Source organism: Nannospalax galili, unplaced genomic scaffold, assembly GCF_000622305.1.
Source record: "Nannospalax galili isolate Female #2095 unplaced genomic scaffold, S.galili_v1.0 scaffold339, whole genome shotgun sequence".
Lineage (NCBI taxonomy): Eukaryota > Metazoa > Chordata > Mammalia > Rodentia > Spalacidae > Nannospalax > Nannospalax galili.
In genome coordinates this window covers 2511783-2524313 of record NW_008344185.1, presented here as the reverse complement: position 1 = coordinate 2524313, position 12531 = coordinate 2511783, and positions in this window count along the sequence as shown.

Sequence of the window (12531 nt, the reverse complement as noted above, 5' to 3'; positions counted from 1 at the left end):
CATATGATTGTGCCAGGATGGACTTCTGGTCTAAGAAACATGATACTAGGAAACAATAAAAAACTCCTCAAATTTTTCAAATAAGAAACTTAAAGGATACAGCCACTCAGTGGTAGGCACAGGACCAGAAAGTCATCTGGAGATGATGTCTTCATGAGCCCTAGCTGAGACCCACATTCATGAAAGTTAAGGAGGAACAGGGACCATGAGAGAGCAGAGATAGACTTGCCTCTTGTTTTAGTTACACTTCATTGCTGTGATGAATAACTGAGAAAACAGTGCAAAGGAGGACAGATTTTATTTTGGGTCGTAGTTGCAGAGGTCTCCCTCCAAGGCAAGGAAGAATATCATGGCAGCAGAAGCATGTGAAAAGCCGCTCACCTCTAGCCAACCAGGACTTAGAGAAAGACTACATGTTTGTGCTGACTGGCTTCCTCTTCCCACCTTTCAATCCATCTGGGCCTTCAATCTATTCAGGGCATATCTCCCCTTAGTTAATTGTCTCTGCAAGTGTGCACAAGCATGTACATGCGTGCATGCATACACACACACACACACACACACACACACTACTAATTTCCTAGCTAACACACATCACACCTGTCTTGGTTATTGCTGAGAGATTGGCATACAGTATAGAGAAAAACTGATCATTGGACAGTCAGAGTATAGATAATAACCTTTGACTCGCATCCCCGTGATTTCCTAAATTTTGTTTCAGTGAAATTCTTCTGAGGCCTTTCAATAAATCCACACTTTGTTAGAGCTGGTATACAGCTTTAGCTTCACAGATCCATATATGTGTAAATTAGAACTTTATTTTTGCAAAATTCAACTTGATTCTGTTTGACCTCCCAGTCTGCTGTCACCAGGTGGTTTCTCTCTTGAATCCCCTTTTCCCAACTTGTGATGAAGTAATCTGGAATTTACACAGTGCCAAGCCATCAGGGGGATAGAGAAAGGGTATGACAAAAGACTCTCTTACCCTCTTACGGGCAATGCAAGCACTCTATGTGGTCTTTTCCTTGTGGTGCTGGCTCCATGGAAATAGTTCCTTTCCCATATGAAAGGCTATATCAGGTGTCAGAAGTCTTTTCCAGTTCCCTCAAGCCATTTTGAGTTTTAACCCTAATCCTAACCCTAACCTTTTGAATACCACTTCAGTTCAGGAACCCTCTGTGAAGCTGCATAGAGCCCTGGCTGACAAGACTCACTGCATAGACATTTTCTCCCCTGTGGTCTTAGTGTCTTTCTGGGGCCTATAAACCTAGATGTAATAACTGGCTGCTTCCTTAGGGTTCTGATTTTCTTTAGGACTCATTCATCCTATCTATGGTTATCCCATCCCTAACAGAGAATCTTTTTCCTTTTGTTTTACTGCTTAGTGAGATGGGGTAACACTGAATAAACCAAGATGGAGTTGTAGGCACTCAGTTGAACAGGGTGTGAAATCATGACAAGGTGCTTATTGAAAAACAGCATTGTACTTCATGTAGCTTTGAATTATAAACTGAGACTTGTATTTGCCACATTACAGAGACAAGTACCAGAATGCTAAGAATTCTCATGAGACCTACTCTATTCCCAGAATGGCTAGCAAATGTCTGAGTTGGAGCTAATTCCTTTAAGGCAACGGCTGTGACCTCAGTGAAAAAATGAGACCGCTGGTTTCAAAAATACCATTCTTTTTAAACATATTTTTTATTTATTATTTTTTGTGTCTAAGTTTATGGCCTGCATGTGTGTAAGTGCACCCATGTCATGCAATGCCCACAGAGTTCAGAAGAAGGCATGGATCCCCTGGACTGGAATTACAGACAGTTGTTAGCCACCATGTGGGTGCTGGGAATCGAACTCAGGACTTCTGCAAGGGCAGTCTGTGCTCTTAACCCAGCCCCTCAAAAATACCATTATTTTTTAATTTTATTTTTATTTTATGTGTATGAGTATATTGCCTGCATGTATTTAAGGGCACCTGTGTCATGCAGTGTCTATGGAAGACAGAAGAAGGCATTGGATCCCCTGGAACTGGGGTTATAAATGGTTGTTAGCCACCATGTGGGTGCTTTGAACCCAGGTCTTCTGCAAGAACAGCCAGTACTCTTAACCACTGGGCCATCTCTCCAGCTACTCAAAAACATCTTTCTTAAAAGAGTAACTCTGTAAGCTTTAGATGGCTTGGGGATGAAAACAGGAAGCAGAAATTGATCAGTTACCAAAGCCAAAGTTTCAGGAATGCCCTTGCTGGAGGCCAGGGATGCCAGAAGAGAGTTCTGGTCCTGGTTCCTTTTTATCTCTTGCCCTTGTCATGAAACTACACTTAACTTGACTGAAACTGAGAGCGCATACCTGGACATCTTTTGGGTGGGCCAACTGGACTAACCACCCCCATGCCTCACTCCAGTTTCTGTCATCAGTCCTATAACTCCCCCCCACTAGCAGCTCAACGGTATCCCCCTCTCAAGGACCTGCTTCTATAAAGGAGCTCTATCCTCCTCCACCTCTCAAGTTTCTATCTATGAACTTATTTTTTGAACTATCTTTCAAAAACTCAGCCCCTGTGGTTGATGAATTTCATCCTTCACATTCACAAGACAAAAACCTGAAAGCCACTGGCTCAAGACACCTTGGTGGCTTTTTCCAGGACCCTGACCTTCTAAAATAAGCTCAGTCTTTGTTACTCTCAAAGATACCTCAAATTGCCCCTATCATGACGGAAGAAAAAAAGGGCAATTGATACCCTCTTAGCATTTGCAACAGAAATTGTATTGACAGAATTCTAGGAAGCTGCCTGAGGAAAAACAAGAATCTCTTGAGAGGCATTGTTACCCCCACCTCACTAAACAGCAAAATGAAAGGAAAAGGATTCTCTCTCTCTGGGATGGGATAGCCAAGGGTAGATTCTGAATTTTAAAGATCCTCTTCCTGGGAAAAGCATAGCAATTCCCCCTGAGCCAACTACTTCCAACAACCAAGTGGTCCCTTGTTACCCTGCAAAACCCATATGGTTCCTTAACCTAATTCAAGCTTGGAGACCTGTAACACAGCAGGATGGTGGATATCTTGGGACAGCGTGAGAGTGCTGACCAGCACAGCGAGTATTACAAGACAGCTGTTCTGAGTAGAAAGAGGAAATATTTTCCAAGTAGGAAGGTATAAATGTTTCCTGCTCTTCCTTGACTTAAGGGAAGAATGGAAGGTTCTATCCTAAAAGAGAACCAGAGCTAATAATGTGGAAGCTGAGGTATATTTGATGGTGGAAAGGGGAACTTGGAAAAGCAGAGGAAAAATCAAAGAAGTTATTCTGCTCTGGAGGAGCCCAAGCTCAAGCAAACCCCCATTTCTCTTCTAAGCCAAAGAGCCTTGGAGAGTCTTTTTAAGTCATCACTGCGAAATGGAATAATGCAGCTGAAGAGGTGTTTGGGTATATTCTGATGCCTTCCTTAGGGAGCCTATTTTTTATTCACTCCAGATAGAGAAAATAATGACAGACTAAAGAAAGGATTCCAATCCAAGTCCAGATTATTGAACCAATGAGTTTATTAGCTCAATTTTTCCCTGTCAGAAGATCAAGAATGCTTTTTGGTCTCTGGGCTGAACTCCAAAGAATGGATCAGTGGAGAAGGTAGACAAGGACCCAGGGGCACAAGGGCATGAAGGTGTGGTGCTTCCAGCCATTCTTCTTCTAGCAGGAGAAGGATCACATTCTGCGGAGATGGTAGCATCTCAGGACCATGCAATTTCTCATTTGTTCAGTTTTTCCCCATCGGGTACACACGTGGGTTCTCTTTACTAGCAGCATCCTTATTTTGTGCTTAGTTCTTCATCCTTTCTTGAGCTTATAAGTGTCCTGGGGAGATGGAGAGACAATTTCTATGTGGATGAAATAAAGTAGGGACCAGGCTAGGACTTTGCTTCAGCACCTTATAGATGATTCCCCAGTAAGAACTAAGTCCTCAGCAGATACCAACAGAAGAAACAACGCGCATCCATTCGCACACAGGCAGGGCTGGGTTCTCTCTGATAGAGAAAAAGGCATTCATGGACTAAGGCTCAGCCCAGAGGTTCCTCCATCCCCAGCCAAGCCCATTCACCTCACAGCAAGGCCTTTCCTAGCCTCTTCAGGGGTTCCATAGCACCTTTAAAAAAATTCTTCCCACTAAGCCAATTCTGGTTACTCTTCTCCCTAGCTCACCATAATCTTTTGATTTGAAGAAGAATCTGCTCTCTTCCTTCTGCTCTCGGCCATGTTTTCTGCTTATTGTCTCACAAAAGGATTCAGGGAGGAAGAATATAGGCAGAGCTCCTGAGTTATGTAGCTTTTGTAATCCCAAAGTTGTAAATTTTTATAGAATGAGATTCACAGAAGCAAATAACTACTTGTTTGAATGGTAAATAAAAGCTGCTCCCAAAGAGAAAAAGTATAATATCTCAAACTATTCTTTCAGTTCCTTCTGGCTACAGGACAATCGTTTTTTAATTTAATTTTTTATTTATGCACGTGTGTGTGTGTATGTGTGTGTCTGTGTGTGTGTGTATGTATACATGTGGACCACATGTGTGTGGTTGCCCACTGAGGCCAGAAGAGAACATCAGATTCTCTGGAGCTGGAGTTCAGGAGGTTGAGAGCTGTCCAACATGGGTACTGGGGACTGAATGCAGGTCCTCTGGAAGATCAGTAAGCTCCCTTAACTGCTGAGCCATTGATGGCATGACACAGAAGGAATTTCACTTTAAGAACCTTGGTGTCTTACCTGGCTATCTCATCTTGTTTTGCTGTCAGCAATGAGTAGCTTACCACTAAAAGGATGCCAAAAATGTTGGTATCATATGACGTTATGCAGTTATGGAGGTTGAACAACCACTGGCACTTCAAAAGTTTTAGTCAACAGAATGAGAAGGCCAGGCTAGTTGGTCCCTGTGTTTCCTGCCAATTCTGGTGCTCCACAATGATTTGAATCTTTGAGCCAACATGCCTAAACGTTTATAGAGCCTTTCAGTAGCTCTTCAGATGACTCTTGTCTGAGCCAAGATGAGACTCATTACCTTCCCATAACTGGTAAACCCTCAGCTTCTGACTACCCTATCTCCTGTTTGCTTGTTTCAGAATTGAGTCTTTATCTGGCAGGCCTCAGGCCTGGATATGAAGCTACACACCATGTGATAAACGAGCCCACAAAGCCAGCTCTGAGGATAAGCTGCTCCCCACAAGCTCACCCACAAGATTCATGTGGAGTCAGGCTCCACACAGAAGTCCTGTGTAGGGTCCCAAAGCTCCAGTATAGTTTATGGCCATTTAATATGTGAAATTCCCAGCAATAAGAAAACCAGAGATTGTCTCCACCACCCTTCCCCCCAATAGCCTGGGTCTCAGACCAAAAGGCACCAGATCCCATTAGGGAAAAAAGCATTTCTGCTGAAATTGCATGTTAACACAAAGTTACTTTCTGGTCGAAGAAATGTAAGAAGTCACAAGAAACTATATTTGGCTGTCTTAGGACTACAAAATAGATGTAAAATTGTTGAACTCTGCTTTCCAAAGTACCATTTACCACTGTTTTGCTTTCCCCTTCAGTAATGTACACATATGACTCATGACTACCTCCGCCCCACAATGGGTGAGCCTTGAGCAGAAATGTACCCTAGAGAGACCACCTCTCATCCAGGAACCCTCCTGCTCCAGCTCTAAGTGCTAAAGAGCCTCATTAGCTTTTCCACAGCTCTTCTCCTCCCACATGCATATGATCCCCCCTCTCTCTGGTTCCACCTGCAGGAAGTAGAAACAGCCAGGCAGCATCCATTTCCCTGTGATAGTCCATCTGAAAGTTCTGGTGACTGACCACAGAGTTGAGGATGGCAAGCAGCCTGGGAGGGGCACTGGAGAACAAGGTGAGTCAGATACGTGATGAAGCCCAGTGTCCATTATGAACACTCAGCAATGCAGAAGAGCTGAAGAGAGGTGGCACATGGTAAAGATGAGGACCACCAGTGGCTTTAGCCATTTGGAGGACAGAGGTAGCCTTGATAAGAGCAGCTTTATTAGCTTAGCAGGAGACTGAAATGATCGTGCCAAGATGTCAAGAGGAGGAAATATTATGTGCAGGTACTGCTTCAAAGAGTTTATTTAAGAGGTAGGAGTGGGTTAGGTTGTAAAGTGAGAGCATCTTAAGATCAGGAAAGGGAGTTTTTGGATTGGAACATCCCTAAGAAAAATGAGGATGAGAGAGAGGAAAAGAGGGAGAGGGAGAGAGATTGGTAGAAATCATGGGATGCAGATAAAAGAAGGAGTTTGCCTAAATAAAGAGGAGAAGAAGGTATATTTCAGCAGATAGCAAAGTTTATAAGTCAAAGTATAGGACACTGACCTTGGAAGCCTCTGTTTTCTCTATTAAATAACATGCAAAGATGTCTGTCAAGTATAGGGGACATGATACAGGTCTTGGAGGTTTAGAATTATCCTTGGTCTGGCCTTACTTCCTTACCCTCAGTTATATAAAATTGCTTCAAAATATATTAACCATTACTTATGGTATATCCAAGACATTCCTAGTTTTTGCCTCTTGTCCTTGTAAGTGTTCATAGCACTAGTTCATTCTCAACAGTGAAATAATAAACTAGATGTTGGACACATGTGTAGCATTATGCCATATTACAGAGATGCTTTTAAAAGATGGACTAACTCAACATCCTTTTTTTTTCTTTTTTGGTCTTTTTTGGACAGTCTCCCTGTGGCCCCAGCTGACCTGGAGCTCGCTATGTAGACCAGGCTGGCCTCGAACTCAGAGATCTGCCTGCCTCTGCCTCCCAAGTGCTGGGATTAAAGGCATGCACCACCACACCTGGCTTCAACATCCATTTTAATGCCAAGAGAGAGCCCAAACTGCTGCAAACCTGTTCCTTCAGATTTCTCTTGGAACAGTACTTTAGAATAAGGGCCCACTTACTCTTTCTTTTACTGAAACAGTATATCCAGCATGAAATGGGAAAGTAAAAGCAGAACTATCTCAGCCCTTTCTGAACCATACTAATTTAGAATAGCACACATACAATGACAAACAGACATTATTAATGCCTGCAATGCCTAGGGGGCAATGAACACAGGTAAGAGAGGGGGTGACCATGAAGAGGTGGCAGAGGGAGCTTCCTTCCCTATGGTAGGTCCCAGGGCCCCTTAGTTTTATTAATTTAATTAATAAAACTTTTATTATTTTAATTTAATTAATATTATTAATTTAATCCTATTGTTTGCAACACAAATGGGATAATTATCTCATCATTTCCAATGAGAAAAGTGTACTTTGCAATGCTTTGATATGTAAAGCATACGTATATACATTTTATCTCTGGGGTGGAGGCCAAGAAGGGTCATGTAGATTAAAGTCATATGTCCAGGTCACAAGAGGAGCACATGGTTCAGTGAGCTTGTTTACATTACGTTGCAAGGTTAGGTAAAAGTTATTTATCCAAAAAATATCCATACCGTAAAAGTCATTCCTATACAAGATGCTCCAGTCCCTCATATAAAATTTGCATAAAACCTTCCCTGTGTTTAATTTTTGTAACGTAGTTTTTGTTTTGCTCCCTTATAAAATTGACATGTAATATGTATAACTGTTAATGCGGCACAATGTAATGTTCTGATTCAGGTATACATCGGATAGTGGTTATGATGGCTAATCTTTGTTTTTGTATTACTTTTCAGTTGCTGTGATAAACATCATGACTAAACTTATGATGAAAGAGTTTATTTTGGCTACAGTTCCATCACAGGGAAGAGACATGGCAGGAGCAGAAAGTTGACAGCTCACATCTTCAACCACAAACACTAAGCAAGAGAAACCTGGAAGTGGGTCGAGGCTATGGACTCTCATAGTACCCTTCCTTAGTGATATGCTTCTTTCATAACCTCTCCCAAACACCACCACCAGTGCTGTGTTCAAGCACTTGAGCCTGGGGGACATTTCTCATTCAAATTGCCACAGTTGTCAACTTGACACACCTGCGAAGAAGGACTCTCAATTGAGGAATTTCCTCCATCAGATTGGCCTGTGGGCACATCTGTTGGGCATTTTCTTGATTGCTAGTTGATGCAGGATGGTCCAACCCACTATGAGCACTGCCATCTCTGGGCACATGGTTGTGGGTTGTATAAGAAAGCATGAGCATGAGGAAGCAAGCTATTCCTGCCTCCAGGTTCTTGCTTGAGCTCCTGCCCTGGCTTCCTTCAATGATGGACTCTAACCTGTAAGATGTAATAAGCCTTCTCCCCCACGAACCCCCAAGTTGCTTTTGGTCAGTGTTTTATCACAGCAACAGAGAAACCTAAGTAGGATATTGGTCAACTTTGTCTATTTGTATTTTCATCATCTTAAACTTTAACCATTTTTTTATAGTGCGCACATTCAAATTCTTTTTTTCTATTTTGATATATAATGTATGATTGCTACTTATACTATGCCACTGTACATCAGAATTTATTACTCTTACCAAACAGTAATGCTGTACCTGTTGATCAGCCCTCCTCTTTCCACCATCCCCTCTCGCCCACCCACATACTAGTAACCTCCTTTCCATTCTCAACTTCTATGAGATCAGCTTTTATAGATTCCACCATAGGTGAGCTCATGTGGGGTTAGTCTTTCCATGCTTAACTTGTTTCATGAAACTTATCAAAGTGTTTCAAGTTTTTTTCTTTCTTAATGGCCACACAGTACTCCGTCCAACATATGTATCACACCTTCTTTGGTACATTTGTCTGTTGATGGTCACAGATTGATCTCATATCCTGCTTATTGTGAACAATACTGTAGTTTGTATTGTACATTGTAAACATCCTTTCCTTGAAGTCATTTGTAGATTACTTACAATATCTAATACGAAACAAATGCTGTGTAAAATAGGTGTTATATTTTAGTGTTTATGGAACACTAACAGGAAAAACTATATATATATATTACTGTTGTATAGGTGTTTCTTCTGGTATGAATCCTTCCCTCCTGGAGAGAAGAGAGAAGTTCACAGAGGCTCATGTAATTCACACACACACACACACACACACACACACACACACACACAGAAAAGCTCACAAAACATATAAGACTCAGTAGGCCCCTCCCCAAGCTTCTATAAGCAGTAAACAATTGCTGGGAGAGAGAGATCCACCCATGATACAGCTACTCACAGTTGCTTGATGTGCTCCAGGGATTCAGCTTTCTTGTGATAGCACCCATGCTAGGGCTGGGCTTTGGGGCGGGGGCGGGGGGTGAAGTTGCCTAAGACACCCATAAACCAATAAACTCACTGTTTGCCAAGCTAGATTTGGGCTGAAACATTTCTTTTGTCTGCCACTGCTACTCTACCCGGGGTGAATAGATGTGTGTTTATGCCTTGTTAGGAAAAGTCACACAACAACTACAGATTTTTACTAACCCATGGATATAAAGCCTATAGATATGGAGAGAGGGAGAGGAAGGGGGAGAGAGAGGGGGAGGGGAGTTGTTGACTTGTACAACTATCATTTGTATCACATCCTGCATCAGACATTGAGGAGACAAAATATAGTCTTGATCCAGGGTTGAGTATTTTATTCTAAAATTTATTTATTTATTTATTTATTTATTTACCATGTGCTTGTGTGTGTGTGTGTATGCATTCTCACATGGGTGTATGGGTATATGGCACATGTGTGGCACTGAGGACAACTTGTTGGAGTCAGCTCTCTCCTTCCACCATGTAGGTCCTGGGGTGGAAACTCAGATCATCAGGCTTGGCAACAAGTTCCTTTGCCTGATGAGTCATCTCACCAACCCCAGGACTGGGATTTTTTTTTTAAACAGATGAAGTAGAAGGTTAGAAATTCAGGGCTCAAAAGTTAGGGTAACCAGTAGCCTAGGAGAATATCCATATTTATTTCTTTATACACAAGAAATTCAGAAAAGCCTATGATTTTAGGTGTCTTAGGGGAAAGCCATTGTCCTTACAGGGCCCTACAAGGTGCTAGTGTGACCTACTCTGACCTCTGACCTCTATCAGCTTCCTCTCATTTGCAGAAAGAACATACTACCTGAGAACTTACAATTGGAACTCCACTGCAGGAAGGGTGGAAGGAAGTGCCTAGCCATTGGTGAACACCACACCCTGGGTCCTTAACACATGAAAATTACAGAATTTCTTTTACATACTGATTCAACACCCCCCCTCCAATCTCATCAAGAGGAGTGCAGGAATCCTATAACACAGAGCTGGGGTGGGGGTGTCATAGTAATTAGAGGAGGAGAAATCAAGGGATTACCTATGAGGAAGGGAGCTATTATAGTCCTAAATTAGCGAATTTCAAAGGGCCATATGGAAGTGGTGATTACATACTTTTTGTAGGCAAACATCAACAGGCTATCACTTTGCTAGATTTTCATTCTTTTCTGTAAATAGCTGTGTGTGAAATTTGCAGGTCTGAGGAACAACATAATACTGAAAATGTCTGCAATGGGATAAAGAGAAAAATTCAGCTTTGTAACTAGTCAGACACCCAGAGCCCATCCCTCCTCAGGATCCCTACACCTGCCATGACTCTCCTAAGATGCTCAGAATGTACTGTGGCTCATCCCTCACTACTGTCAGGTCTCTATTCAGATGCATTCTACTCGATGTTTGTTGGTACTTTTTTATAGTTAGTATGAGAAATAGCTTCTTTAGCCTCCTTAACCTACTTAATTTTTCTCCATAGTAGTTATCACCACTTATTTGCATATGTCCTTACTTATTGTGTGCCTCACTGAGATCTGATGAACTTTGTAGCAATAATTTGGTGTGGTGACTGCAGTGACCCAGTGCCTATAACAGTGCTTAGCTCATAGCTGATTCTCAGTCATTGTTTGTTAAATGACTGGATGGATAGATGACTATTAAGATTATTAGTGCAATAGCTGATTTAGTGGAATTTTGATAAGCCTTCATGATTAAGTTATAGAGACTTTTTAATATTTTATTTATTTTTATGTGTATGAGTGTATTGCCTGAATGTGGGTAGGTGCACCTGTGTCATGCAGTGCCTTCAGAAGAAGGCATTGGATATCCTGGAACTGGAGCTACAGATGGTTGTTAGTCACCATGTGGGTGCCAGGAATCAAACCTGGGTCCTCTGCAAGAGAAACCAGTGTTCTTAACTGCTGAGTCTTCTCTCTAGCCCTAGAAGTATTTTAAGAGAATAACTGTACCGTGACTCTTACAATATGAGTAGGTGAATTGCCTCCCTTTCCTGTCAGGAGAACCTTTTGCCAGATAAACTATACTCAGTTCTCTGAACTAAAGGGCATGAAAGAAATATTGATAATTAAAGACCAAAACAAATCTTATAGATCTGGAAGTGTATATATAAAAAGTGTATATGGTATTGAGGCTGAACCCATAGTTTCATACATGCTAGACAAGTACTCTATCAACTGAGCTGTAACCCCAGCCCAGAACAAGTCTTCTGGCTCCAAATTCCACCATGTTTCTTATCTCATTACACCTCCTGTCCTTTAAGAGAAGGGAACATATTTGGAAAGAGTTATCACCTTCATCATCTCCACCTCTGAGACTCTTCTGCCAATTCTATCCTGGCCTCCTCAGCCTAACTCCCCTGCATCTATTTTGGTCGTTGTCACCAGTTCCCATTCCAATGACACATGTCTGTTCCTATCTTACCTTTGTAGTATTCCATCTGACTGCTCCCTTGAAATGCAACCTTGACTGTCATAAAGCACCTGCCCCTCTCTAACCTCCCACTCTAGTAAGTATAACATTTCAGTCTCCTCTGCAGATTCCATGTTCTCAGAGCCATCTCTGTGTGTTGCCTGAGAACTCAGACCTGCCAACTCCTTTATTCTCCAGCTACAAACTCTCTCCTACTTTATGGTTTGAAGTGGAAATGACACCCGTGCTGGTTAGTTTTTAATTGGCAATATGACACAACCTCCTGAGGAGGAGTCTCGATTGAAGTATTACCTAGATCAAATTGGCCTGTGGGCGTGTCTGTGGATAACTGACTTGATTGTTAGTTGGCCCAGCCCACTGTGGGCAGCATCATTCTCTAGGTAGGATGTTCTTCTACAAGAGTAGAAGGGGCTAGCTGAGAGCAAGCAAGCAGAATGCATTTACTCTCTCTTTGCTCCTGATTGTGGATGTGATGTCATTTGCTGCTTGAGTTCCTGCCTTGACTTTCTCTCAATAATGGACTGTAACATGGAATTGTAAACTGAATAAACCATTTCTCCCTCATGCTGCTTGTTGTCAAGGTATCTATCACACAGAATGAAACTAGAATAACACCTAAGTTCTTATTTCTAGGTCTGACTTTCCCCTGAGTTTCCAAAGACCCTATGGACTGAATATTTGCATTTCCCTAAAATTAATGTGTTGACATCATAACTCCCGGTGTGATAGCATTTGAGGACTAATTAGTTAGTGAGATTGGACCCCTCATGAATGAAATTAGTACCCTTCTGGAAAAACAAAACAAAACAGGTATCTTGCTTCCTTTCTCTGCTTTCC